This window comes from Mus caroli, chromosome 10 (assembly GCF_900094665.2).
Source record: "Mus caroli chromosome 10, CAROLI_EIJ_v1.1, whole genome shotgun sequence".
NCBI classification, from domain to species: domain Eukaryota; kingdom Metazoa; phylum Chordata; class Mammalia; order Rodentia; family Muridae; genus Mus; species Mus caroli.
In genome coordinates this window covers 45628591-45637218 of record NC_034579.1, presented here as the reverse complement: position 1 = coordinate 45637218, position 8628 = coordinate 45628591, and positions in this window count along the sequence as shown.

The following is an 8628-nucleotide window of genomic DNA, read 5'->3' as shown; positions in this document are numbered from 1 at the left end:
TTACAGTGAATAAAAATATGTCAAACTAAGTAATGACAATTCATTAGTTTTGCATATTAGGCTATACAAGTACCAAATGCCCTGGAAATAGTGAAACTATCTAGGAGTTTTAAGGTTGTCTATAAGTTTGAAATTTCTTTACATAAGAATGTTGAGGAGACATCCTTTTACTACTACTTTACAACAAATTAAAAAAAAAAAGAGTTAATGACTGACTAGCTAAGCATACTGCCACTTACCTGTAGTCTAGCAAGAGATCTTAGGTAGACAGAACACTTGCAGCTAGGACTTCAAGACCAACTTGGGCAACATAGTGAGAATAGTGTCTCAAAACAAAAACATGTAGAGGTTATTGTGAATACATTTATTATTATTTACATCATGTTTCTGTGAAAGTAATTTTCAATGTCATTTTCAATAGGTGGTTGCGTGTTGTTTCAATTGATAAATGATCAGCTCTTTTGTTCAAAATACAGTAGAAATATAGAACTTATAGCAGTGAAATACACTGTAGACTAAAATACCATTTCAGAAGCTAAAGCAGGACCATGGCAGTGCCTGGCAGTTATACCATAAGTCAGACAGGAAGCTATCAGGGAGTCATGATTCATGAAAGGCAAAGTTGACATTAAGCCTAAAACTCTGATCTCATGGCCCAAGAGACTTGATCTAAGCTACATTTAGCACTATATCTATAGCACTTTTGGTTAGCTTGAAGATTAAGCTATCTCTTTATTCAATTGATATAGCTTTAGTATCTATTGTATGTCAGAAATATCAAAGTAAAATTTATTTGGACTTTTGCAATTAGTATCCATCTCAAGTACACATATCTGCTGCCTGTCAAACATTGTACTAAGCAATGACAAACTTATTTCTGACAAACTGTGAGAGTATATCCATTACTATCTAACTTCTTGATTCCAAATAGTCAGGGAATAGAAAAAGCCTAAATGTCTATCATCTGATGAAAGGATAGTGAGGGGGCTGGAGAGATAGCTCAGCGGTTAAGAGCACTGGCTGCTCTTCCAGAGGTTCTGAGTTCAAATCCCAGCAATCACATGGTGACTCACAGCCATCTGTAATGGAATCTGTACCCTCTTCAAGTGTGTCTGAAGACAGCTAAAGTGTACTCATAAATAAATAAATTAAAAAAAAATAAAGGATAGTGAGGATGTGAAATACATATATAGTGGAACAATATTCAATTGTAAAGAAAAATGAAATTTACAGGTAAATGGATGGAGCTGGAAATAATCCTTTCAAATGATATAACCTGGACCCAGGAAGACAAATGCTCAATGTTGCTCTTCATGTGCTGATTCTTTAGAGAAATGCGTTTAAGTTGGAATAGCTTGCATGTCCAGAAACTTGTAATGGGTTATGGGATTAGGATTTGAAGGGAAAGGCGATAGAATACAAGTGATAGGAAGGAAGAATGGAGAATAATGGAACGAGAAGGGTTAAATGGGCTGAGAGAAGAAAGGAGCAGGGCTACAGAATGAGTATGGAAATAGATAACTAAAACTAAAGACCTTTGAAAATGCCACATGCAAACCTACTACTATAGAAGCTTCTTAAAATATATACACAAATAGAGCCACTCTATAATTAGAGCAATACCTACTCCAAACACCTTGGACTATATAACCACTTTTTTTTTAAGAGCCAGATATGGGTTTCATTTTGGTCTGTGTGATCTCTCAGATACTCTCTAAATGTTACAGGCCATTGCCATTGCTCTGGTTATTCTCCAGAACTTGGTAGCAAGACCCTATTGCTACAGATACCATGTACTTGAGCTATCTATAGGATATTGAGAAATCAAGCTCATATGTAATGGACACTTCATCACTACTGACTATCAGTTCATAGTACTAGAAGGTTCTATCCATGCTACTGGGGGAGAAAATAATCAGTAGTCCTACCCAGCTGTGGACCTTGCAAGTAACGATACCAACCAGCTAAAAAAGATGTGTTTATTAGTAGGGGAATAACTACCCAATTTCTGATTTGATTTAAAGCTGTACTCATAAGACAGAATTCCTGCCTAATGTTATTAGCTAGACTAAGAGTCTGTGGGTGGCTAAGTTATAGAACCTAAAGAAGAGTCTAATACGATTATTCTGCTAAATGTACATAGTAATAAACTGTGCCCATGCTCTTACCTTTATACCCATAGATTAGTAAATCTCTCAACTCCTCAGGAGAAAAATTGCAGTTTGCAGTAAATGGTGATTAGACACAAATCCATAGCCAGACAATGTGCAGAGAATAAGAGACTGTGGTGTGGAGAGCTCTTGGGGCTGCTTCTAAAAATTTTGGCAAGCATTTGTCACCGGGCTCAGAAAAGGAAGTAGGATCAGAGAAAAATATTTACATTTGGGCTAATACAAAGCCCAAGGCAAACTCAGCCAAGGAATGTATGTCATTCTTTTTATCTTTGTAATCCTGATAAACCCTAGACCCAGGGACTACATGACTTTGTTTATTGCCTTATTTGATTACTTTATCTTTGTTCTAAGAGTTGACCCTATTCTTTGGGTGTACTAGAATGGTATAAAAGCAGACTGGAGAAAAATAAACCAATTTCAGCTGCAGCACTGGCTGGAGTCATGTTATAATGTTGTCTAATTGTCTTTTTCCTTTCAATCCTCCCTCCCTCCCTGGAGACCCTGTTGGCTAACTGAGCTGGCTTGATCACAATGATCTGCTCTAAATGGAACATCTGTATTAAACCCCTTCCTTCAATCTCCATGATCATCACAGAAAAAGAAGTGAAAGCATTGTAAGAGTCACAGGTAGCAGATGTAACCAGTGAACTTGAATGGAAATGACAATGCCAACCCACACATGACTTCATGGTGGCTGTTATTGCATATACAACACCTGCATAAGATGAAGTCAGTCAAAACCCTAGTATAGATGGGGAGAGTTAGTAATGAACTCCCACCCTTAGCTGAGGACATATTGGCAATTGGTGGCTGCTGGATGAACAAGGGAGTCAGTTTTCTCCAGGGATTCACTCGTTCTCTCTGCTTCTAGGATTTTTTAATATCAAGAGAAGGAGCTTATGATGGTTAGAACTTTGTCATTTGTTTATTTTGTTTTTATTCATAAATGGAAAATTAGGGATAGTTAATGTCATGATTTTTAGGACTTAACATAAGACCCTCAAAGGATGTGTGTGAGTGGTCTTTTCCTCTATGAGGACCTCCAGCTGCCAGGATACACCCACAGAACACTCTTAACAGCCATAATAGCTGGACCCAGCCCCTCCAGATTCAGGTCAACCTTTGCTCTATAGAGAAAAAAGCCCAAATTCAGGACTTTAAAACTCACCAATCCCCACCCTAGAAAGCTCCACTCCACCTCCAAGAAACCCTATATAAATTCTGTCTTCTCAATTCTCTGTTGTATCTCATCTGAGCAGAGGCAGCCACCCTCCTGAGGTTGTTCCTCTCATTAAATATCTTGTGTGAGGTTGTATTAGTTAGGGTTTTACTGCTGTGAACAAACACCATGACCAAGGCAACTTGTAGACAACATTTAATTGAGGCTGGCTTACAGGTTCAGAGGTTCAATCCATTATCATCAAGGTGGAAGCATGGCAGTGTCCAGGCAGGCATAATACAGGCAGAACTGAGAATTCTACATTTTCATCTGAATGCTGCTAGGAGAAGGCTGGCTTCCAGGAAGCTAGGATGAGGTTTTTAAAGTCAACGCCTACAGTGGCACATCTACTCCAACAAGGCCACACCTCCAAATAATGCCACTCCCTGGGCTAGGCATACTCAAACCACCACAGAGGTATGTTGCATGGTGTGACTTTGTGTTATTCTTTGACTCCTGATTAACAGGATATTTCTCCCTTCAGAGCTCTAAGACTTGGCTTTAGGAAAATCTTTCTCATGCTTCCTGAGCAGAACTGTAACACTTGCATTGGGGAAGCCTCCCTGACTCCAGAGCTGTATCACTTCCATTGCCACTATGATTTGGATAGCTCTGCTGGTGCCTATAATCCAGACCTAAGCTGCACTGGGAGCTTGTTGCGGTATATCTCCAACCTAAATATGCCCTGGAAATGAAAACACAACTCAGTTAATATGAATACACGTTGTGAGCCTAGATTGGGCAGATCTATCGCTATACTACCATCTTCCACATCTATGAGACCCCTTAGAACTTGCGCTTTCTCCAAGCCATGCACTTCTGCTCCGCTCTTCTTCTTTCTCCTCCTCCTCTGCGACTTCTCCCTCTTCCATTTTCTCCTTCTTCTCTCTCCCAACCTTCTGCTCCACCTTTCCTTTATCTGCCCAATCATTAGCTGTCCTTTATTTTACAAATTAAGGTGGGAAGTAGGTTTATAGGAAATCACCTGAGTGCTGACTTGTTTGCAGCCCTTCACAGGAGAACAGAATTAATATCAAATATGATTAACCCCAAGGCTATCCACAACAGGACCCTGTGATGGCTATTCACTATTCTTGGTTGTCAATTTGACTGTATCTTGAATGAACTACAATCAAAATGGAGGATGAACCTATGATCTACATCTTGAGGCTGGAAAACACAGGTTTTTGATCTAGATCTTGAGGCATAGTGGCCAGGAAAAGCTTAGGTCCAGGTGTGGTGGTATATGCCTTTAATCCCAGGAGACAGAGGCAGATCTCTTAAGTCAAGGATAGCCTAATACAGAGCAAGTTCCAGGAAAATCAAAGCTTAAGTCCAGGTGTGGTGGTACACACCTTTAATCTCAACACTCAGGAGACAGAGGCATGCAGATCTCTGAGTTCAACGTCAGTCTTCAGAGCAAGTTCCAGGACAGCAAATTATAAGCAATAAAGGAAATCATTGAAAACAGAAAACTGGTGAAGATGTAATAGAACAAGAGAGCCATGTTCCAACCTCCGCAAGCTGCAGTACTTTTCAGCTCTAGCCATGTATCTCTGGCTTTAGAGTCAAGAATAGGAGTTACTGAAACAATAGATGCTGGTTAGCTGGAGTGAAGAAATTAGCAGTGATTAAGAAGAGACCCCAAAGAGACAATAGCTGGGCAGAAGAGACATAGGTGGGATTTAGGATTCTTGGGCTGGGGATTGGAGGAGAACCACAAGGAAGAACAAGAAGGTGTAGGAGAAAGGAGAAGCCAACATGGGTTAGGAGAGCCATAAAAACGTGGCCCTGAGGGCTGAACAATTGAAGTTAAGAGCAGCCCAGATGAAACATAGTAAGCAATAATTTGGGGTTATTGATAGGAAAGTAGATTCTAATTGCATATAAGGTAGATATCTGCCCAGATCTAGTGCTAACTGTGACTTATTGTTAATAGAGGAAGAGGGGAAGAGGAGACCAAACCACTGAGATGAAATCTTCTGGGAAGTGTTTTCTGAGAGCACAAAAAAAGCTGTGTTTGAGAGATAGTGTAATACCCAAAATGAATTCAAGACCACCCAGTACCTTCCCCCTTCGAAAAGGGCTTTCCAAACTGTACTAGCAGGCCAAGTGCAGAGTCAGATAAGAAAGCTGGCTGACTAAACAAATGTAAAAACATAGTTTTAGCGGTCAAAATGATTTAAGCTGCCAAAATAATATTAGCTGTTCTCAGAAAAATAACCATAACAAAAACAACAGTTTTCAGAAGAATTCTCCTGCCCCCTACCCCACACTGAACTCTGAGAAAGACCACAAACCTCCCTGACCTTGCTAGGATTCCCTGTGACATTAATAGCTATGAAGTTAATAGCTGACCCATGAGTTGAAAATGTATTATTGGTTTGCTGACCAAATCATAATAACCCACCATGGGGACAAGCAAAGTGAGTCACTATGCCAGAGGTAGTCACTATGCAAACCAACCAATGCCTGAAAGGGTTACTTGCTACACCAATGAGAACCCTGTTGCTCAAATCTACCCCTTACAAAGGTATAAAAAGTGTGTTCTTTCTTTGTTCTGTGTCTCTTCTCTGGCCTCCATGCTGAGAGGGGAGTCCCCAACATGTTGGATCAATAAAATTCCTCATGCATTTTTACAGCGATGGTGGTGATGGTGGTCTCTGTGGTCTTTGTGAGTGAGGTTCTTTTGATGAACTCCAACAATAGACCTCACTCTGATAGCCAGACTTGGTAATGTGTAAGAATCACCCTGGTGGTACTAGTATTGAAGGCATGAAAGGGTTGTGGAAAACAATTGAGGCTTAGTACTAGGGAGAGTCAGGAAAGGCCACTGATGAATGTTCAGCCTCCGGAAGATGAATGCCCAGGACTGAAGGGGTCATGAAAAGAAGTTTGAGACTTGGTATCATCAAGAGAGTATCTTCCTGGCTGCCTGCAGAAGACAAGTTCTTCTGGCTGCCTTTAAATCAAGATATAGAACTCTTAGCTCTTCCTCCAGCATCATGTCTGCTTGCATTCTGCCATGCTTCCTGCCATGATGATAATAGACTGAACCTCTGAAACTGTAAGTCAACCCCAATTAAATGTTTGCCTTTATACGAGTTGACTTGGTCATGTTGTCAACTCATAGCAATGAAACCCCAAGACAGACCCTACCCTTCCTCTCTGGTCCACCTGCAACAGGCTCACATTCTGGCTCACCAATTGCTCAGCACCTCATCCTCCAGAAGCAAGTAGGTAAGGTTCCCCTTTGGTCAGTATAAACATTTCCTGAGTCCAAGAAAGTGACCATTGAGTGTGGCACCCCTCTGACACTCAATGGTCACTTTGAGAGAAAAAAGTACTGCAAGCCATGGTTTTAAAGGTTATAGCTGCCCTCTTCACCTGATCCCACCCCCCACCATACTCAGAGCTGTAATCCTGCAGTTTCCTTTGACCTAAAAGGGTCATTGCACCTCTCCTTGTTCTCATATCCTACCTTCCTTTGGATCTGCCCCTAATCCCACAGTTTTTCTAGACCCTGGTGGCTTTTGTGACTTTTCCTTCAACTCCTTCCTGTGAATCACACACACACACACACACACACACACACACACACACACACACACCCCAAGCTCAGGTTTCATCCTCACTTTCTGGCCTTTTCTCCTTCTGGCCTCCAAGAAAGCCCTGGTACCAGGCACTGAGTCTCTCCTAAAGCTTAGCCAGGCTAAGCCCCTGACCCCTGCTGAGTGGAGTGAAGATCCAGCGAAAGGCTCCATTTTTCCTCTGGTCCTTCCAGAGTCCTGCAAACACTCAAGGCTACAGGTTACAGTGACAATTTTGCTTGCCTGTCTCATTTATGCGAATGGTGTCTTCCATGCCCTCTCTCTCTTCTTGGGATGCCTTTCAGAAAACCTGCAGCCTCTCTATCTGACACCCAACATGAAGGGTTATAAACTTGTTAACCTTTGAAGTCAAATTTGGCCTCAATACTCCTTTGAAAATCAATCCAAATGGCTGCATAACAGCATACTAAATTCCCATTTTTTTAGGACATTTACAACAACTTCGAGCCACAGGGGAAATGGAAAGAGATTCCCTGTGTCCAGGCTTTCTCTTATGTCTTCTGTTCTTCCTGTTCTCCCACTCATCTTGTAGCTGTGAAGCCTGGACAAGATGACTTTACTACTTTTGATCCAGTTGACAAGCTTCCCCCCATAGATCTCAACCCACAGCTCCCTCTCCTTTTCCAGATTCTCTTGTTTACCTTTCTCCCTCCTAAGTGAAATGCTGCTCAAATTAACCCTCCCTGGCACCTACTCTAAGTGCACTGGCAGCTTCCTGCTCTGCCATGGGAGAGGACTCCCTTTACCTCCCCTACCCAGCCTAAACAGGCTATAGTTCTCTATCTATGGACAGTTGGCAGAGTGGACAGCTTAGTCAGGGAACATGTCCCCTTCTTATTAAGTATACTTTCTCAAAAATAAAAGATTTGGGGTTCTATACTGCTAATTCATCCACCTTTATTAAAGAATTCCAGTATAATACCTAATCTTATAGCCCCACCTTCCATGACATTTGTATGATTCTTGCCAACCATCTCCCTAAGGAGTATATGCAAGTCTGGGACTCAGCAAACAAAGCACATGCAGATGAAATCTATCAAACTAATGCCACCCAGCCAGCTGCTGTAATGCTACCCTCAGGGCTAACACTTTCATTGGAGAATGTAGCCTCCCCAAGCCTTGAGCAGGCTTGTTCAGGCCTGTTCTGTCACTGTCAGCTAGCCCACCTAGGGTGGAGTCTTCTGACCTAGGTCTATTGTTCTGCCACCTCTGCAGTTTTCTCCAAGACACCACTACCCACTGAGAAGCTGAACCTGTCTTCCTGAGGAGATCCAGAATAAGCAACAGACTAGCAACAGAGTGAGGAGAGCCTGGCGTGGTGGGGGATGGGCCTTCCTCCTTTATAAGCTCTTAAGTAAACTTTGGGCCTTGATCAGTATCTTTGTCTTGGTCTCATATTTCTCTCGCCATCTCTTTCCATACAGCCCCGGCCTCCCTTTCAGGAGCCTGGTTCGTGTAGCTGCGAGTGGCTACAGGTGGCAACTTAAACCTGGGAGCTGAAACAGAAGGACCAACTGAGGGAACACTGTCTTGGTGGAGCTCCACAGGAAAAGTAAGAAGATGGTAGCTGGCATGGTAAGCAACATTTAGCATTCATGATAGCACTGGCTTTTTTTTTTTTTTT